The sequence below is a fragment of the Pygocentrus nattereri genome, chromosome 29, assembly GCF_015220715.1.
Source record: "Pygocentrus nattereri isolate fPygNat1 chromosome 29, fPygNat1.pri, whole genome shotgun sequence".
NCBI classification, from domain to species: domain Eukaryota; kingdom Metazoa; phylum Chordata; class Actinopteri; order Characiformes; family Serrasalmidae; genus Pygocentrus; species Pygocentrus nattereri.
Window position 1 is genome coordinate 16037195 of NC_051239.1, and position 5000 is coordinate 16042194.

At 41.5% G+C, this 5000-nt stretch overlaps 1 protein-coding gene across 1 annotated transcript in view; it reads right to left on the bottom strand.

The window, feature by feature from the left end:
* The window catches only part of fgd (faciogenital dysplasia), a 104922-nt gene that overhangs the window by 98979 nt on the left and 943 nt on the right, over positions 1-5000 (bottom strand). The gene's annotated exons all lie outside the window — the stretch shown is intronic.

Sequence of the window (5000 nt, forward strand, 5' to 3'; positions counted from 1 at the left end):
TGGGGTTGCAGGACTGAAGCTGGGGAACTCTGCACTAACTGCACTAGAAGATTTCTAATCAAAATCACGTCTGTCAAAACACAACATAGTTTTCCGACCCAAACGACACTCAGCCTTGTTTCTTCATTAAAACATAATTTAAGTCTCCAGAAACAGAGAGTAAAGTTATGCCCAGCTGTCTGCAGCTCTGTTAGGAGGACAAGCGTTTGCCTCTCGGCTGTTAACATTAGCGAAAGTTGTTCACGTCTGTGTTAATTAGCTGATGTCGCTTTACTCTTCCTCGATGACGGAGTTTTTTCTCCTCTTTATGCAACACCGTTAGATCCTTTACCAAAAGAGCCTGTAGGCTTTTGAGCTTTTAAATGCTTTGAGAGTCCAGAATAGGGGGAGGGGTTGTGTATGAGATAAATATAAATGTCAAGAAAACACAAATCTGATGGCTTTCCACCAGTTTAAGTGGGATATGCCAATCATGATACAGCAATAAAATATGATGCAAAGCAATACTCTGTATTATAGCATCCCTACTACATACCATCAATGTCAACATTAGTATGTACTATTCTCCAGACTTATTTAGTATGGCATTCAAGTGATTTGGGAACGTTTTCAGGCGGACAGCTACAGTTGTATGCAAAAGTCTGGGCGCCCGGGTCAAATTACGTTTTGTTATCTAAACACATCCTTTACAGAGAACACACATATTAATGCACAATTATTGCTTATTTGCTTAATTTAACATGAAGGAGGAAAATCAGCATAAAATGTGGTCCTGGGCAAAAACTGCACAGTTAACCACTGATGCCCAAACTTTCCGAATAACACTTATAGTCTTTTCCCATTTGGTGCACTTGCAAAAGGACCACGAAGGACGTTTATACATGTGTCCCAAATACTTGTGTTCAGTCTCAGGAGAAATTTTTGACTCATTATCACTGGTTTGCTTTCATACACAAAAATTCCACCCGACCCGTTGGATCGACTGCACAATTCCATACGTCCGTGCATGTTTGGAAAACGATCATCCATTTGCTTGTTTTTTTATTATTTTCTCAAGCATCAGAGAACAGCACTTTTTGGATATTTGGCATTCCACCATACTGAAGCAAGGTGCGTTTTTTTGCAGGGTTCTCAGTACATGATTATTATAGTAACCTTGCTCCAGTCCTATGAAAGTGTGGTGTTTTATTAGGTATATACTTAAACATAGGAATGTCTATCAGGCTTTTCAGGGCCTCTCATACATCAGGCTTGGGTTCTTTTCTAACAAGTGATTTTTTTATATTTAAAGACTTGTGCCTACGTTCTCTTTCCCCCACACCTGTAACGTTATAGTGTATGACTATATTCAGAATACCTCAGCATAGAGTTTGAGGAGAGGGTAAATGTGCCCCTGAATGAAACTGAGGGGTTGGTTTGGTAGAGAGGTCAACAGATCCTTCCTCTTGCTTGTTAAGTTCACCCAAATTGTGTTAAGCATTTCTAAAAGCAGCAGCAGTAACGTGAGAAACTCTAGTGCAGTTGATCAGAGGTGGGTGGTTGCTGTACTCTTCAAGGTATGATCAGTTGTGCATAGTAGGATCAGGTCTCAAAGTCATGGGTACCAGTCAGGTTCAGGCTTCAGGCTTCAACTGCACGTCTGTGCAGACCTCTATTTCATTTGCAGCTGTCTGACCAACATCACGGAGAAAAAGATATTCAGATGCGAGTTAAATTGCCTTTGTTATTAATTCACTGTCTCAGTGAAGTGCATTGTACTTGTATCTATATCTATATCTATATCTGTGTGTATAGTGAGCCACTTTAGATAAGAAAATTGCTTTGGTGCATGGCCAGATGCACTGTTCCAAGCACCCTCTACATCTACATGTTAACAGACTTTTGCCTTTTGGGACAGGCCCAACCTCAGAGGTAGTCACCTCTAAGCTTTGAAGCTTTGCAACAAAAGTCCTGCGGGAATCTTGAGTTTACGACAATAATATAGAACAATAATCACCACTGCTTTAAACAAAATTCACCATCTTCTCAAAATGGACCACCTCAGAAGTCACGCCCCCCTGTACAACTGGATTTGCACATTTAGTTTTCACACACCTTAGATTTTGACCAAATGACTGAAATGAATGATCGCACACTTCTGATTTACTCTTTAATAAACTCTAGCCTATGTTTTCAGACCCCCTAATCTTTTTGGAGTAATGCTTTAGCAAATAAATTAAAAGCATAGTGGCTTAACTACTACTAGGGTACTAATTATGATATCTTTGATATATTTAACCTTGAAACAGCAGATTTGCTATTTTGAACAGTAGATTTACTACAAAAATCTGCAGAAAGTACAACAACAGTCTTACAACTGTGTACCTTAAATACATTTCTCCTCAGGGGTAAATGACATACCTGCATCTTTTCATACCCTAAAGCCTTAAAGCAGGACAGTAAAATAAAAGGCTGGAGTCGAGGCAGGGTGTATGGAGTCAGTACAACTCAAAAAATACAATTACAGTGGAATATGCTACCATTTGGTTCCCTAACTACAGGTACTGAAGATGTACTTTTGAAGATACCACTGCAATGAAAGTTCAATACCTTTTCTCTGAGAGTGTAGAAGTAGTTTTCAATGGCAGCTCAAATGGAAACAGTGCCTTCATATGACTATAGTCAATCTACAGCAGGAAAAGTGCCTCTATTGTTACTGGACAACCAATACAACAAAGACTAGTAATACAAAGGCCTGCATGCCATTGTCATATGTGAAAACAGAAGTGGCCAAACATGTGGCTTTTAAGCAAACAATTGTAAGGCTTACATAAATGGGTTCACTGATTATATTCATTCTCATTCCCATGCAAGTGGAGTTCAGCCCATGTTTGGGCCTTACAGAAATCTCTTTCTTATGAAATTAAGGGAAACCCACACAGTGCGAGTGTGTCCTTGAGCAAAGCTTGTTCCCATGGTCAAAGAATAATATCACAAAAACATTCTCATCCAGCAGCTGCTGTGCGCAGACAGGCAGAACATGGGGGAGGGAGGGAGAGAGAGAGTGAGAGAGAGACCAATAGATGGGGGAGAGACTGCACTCTAAAGTTCAGGAGAAGACAGATTTTGAGACTGGTTCACTCCCTACTGCTCACAGCTCGCTCCATTGTTTTTCCTCAATGCTTACCGATCACTTCCCGGTCAAATGTAAACTCAAAGAGTTAATGATGGCACGAGGAAATGCTGTTTCCCATCGGAAAAGGCTCTGAGTAAGTGTAGCTCAGTACAAGAGTTCCCCCAAACCCCACGCAAGGAAAGAAAAGTCTGTCCAGCTGTCCAGCTTTTCAGTCCAAATCATTTTGGATTTGCCAACACCAAACTCAGCGACTGCTAGAGGTACAGCAGCTGCTCACGTTGCCATATTTTAAGGGGAATTCCACCAGTTTCTGCATAATTCAGTTGTTGAAATGTGAACAAACTCAAATTATAAAGATGTGTATGAACTCAGATTTCAAAAGCAGCAGTAAGTAACCAACGCAATGTCTACAACATCAACACAGCCATTTTAATTACAGTTGTTTACAGCATTACAATTAAAGTACAAAAGCACCACTGAACGTACACGTGTCTTCTCAGCTTATGTCATGTTGACGATGGTAAAACAGAAGTAAACATGAAGGTCGGGACCACTTTGTCTCATAATGTCCTCCACCTATCTGTCCGCCATGAACGTGCATGTAAAAATATTAGGACAGATATTAGGACACACATACAATGTCTCAGACATCAGACAGCGTATTCATAAGCACTTCCTGTGAGGAAGAATTCCATGATTAAGACAGTTTCTATGTCTTTTTAAACCCACGTGTAATTAATGAACAGGCCCACACAGAAATCTGACTGGCCCCCAGTAGGGGCGGGTATATTTCACCAATTCATTGTAGAAACCAGGAGAACTCGCAAATTCCGCTGACAATATTTTTGGCAGTCCCTGCCGCCAACTCACTCTGTTCCTCAGCCCTGTATCAGTACTACCACAGTTGTTGGGGCAGAAGGGGTTCTGGCCTTCTAGCTTCAAGCAGAAGACACCCAAATCTCCAGCCCAACCTCTCAGACTTCTCTTAATCAGTCTCCCCTCATACTGCCACTGTATGTTGAATGCACAGTCGGAATTTGCCCATTTCAGTTTTTTGCCGATACAAGGCAGTGCTGACTATAAAGTGAAAGGGCCCTGCGAGTAGTATTCTGTGTGTGTTTTCATGCTCACATCCAGTATAACTGTTACACTCATTCCCAGTTACAGAAGGTAACAGTTTGCAGGCATCTTCAGTCAAAAACATGTACAGATCAATTTTTAAGGCAGGGACTCTAAACAATAAGTTATTGCCCTCCACTAGACACCTAACTAATTACATAATCCAGAGAGCAAGAGGATGGTGACCCATTGACCCACTGGCTTTGTGCTCTGCCTGTTCCGGGAGGCCACGTGGTCGAGCAGAGAGGTGGATACAATGCTAGTTTTAATCAATCATTTTCCGCTTTACTTATTTTTCCTTCATTTCTTTCTTTCATTATCCTTTATAAAAACAATTGTAATGGTAATACTATAAATGTCAGTTATAGCGAGAACAACATAGCGTCGGGAACATTTTCAACAAAATCATTTTTCATTAGGCTTCATCGTTTATTTTTTCCTCTCACTCGTCTTAGTTCATTTTCCAAAATAAAAGTCCATCCCCGTCTGCATTTACAACCTGTTTGCTAGTTAACTAGTTAGACTGGACAGTAATCTGGGTGGGCTGAAGGTGAGGGCCTGGTAACACACAGCAGCCGCTCTCTTCGTCGTCACTGCTGCACCGTCAACGTCACTGTCCTCATGGACTTGACTCCTGACGTCATTCCCGTGCCCCTCATGCGGGTCAGGGCGCTTTCTGGACTCACAGACACGGGATGACATTCAGTCACGGAGAGAAGAGACGGGGCACAAAGCCGCCATTCACTGAGGCGATGTGAAGATAGCC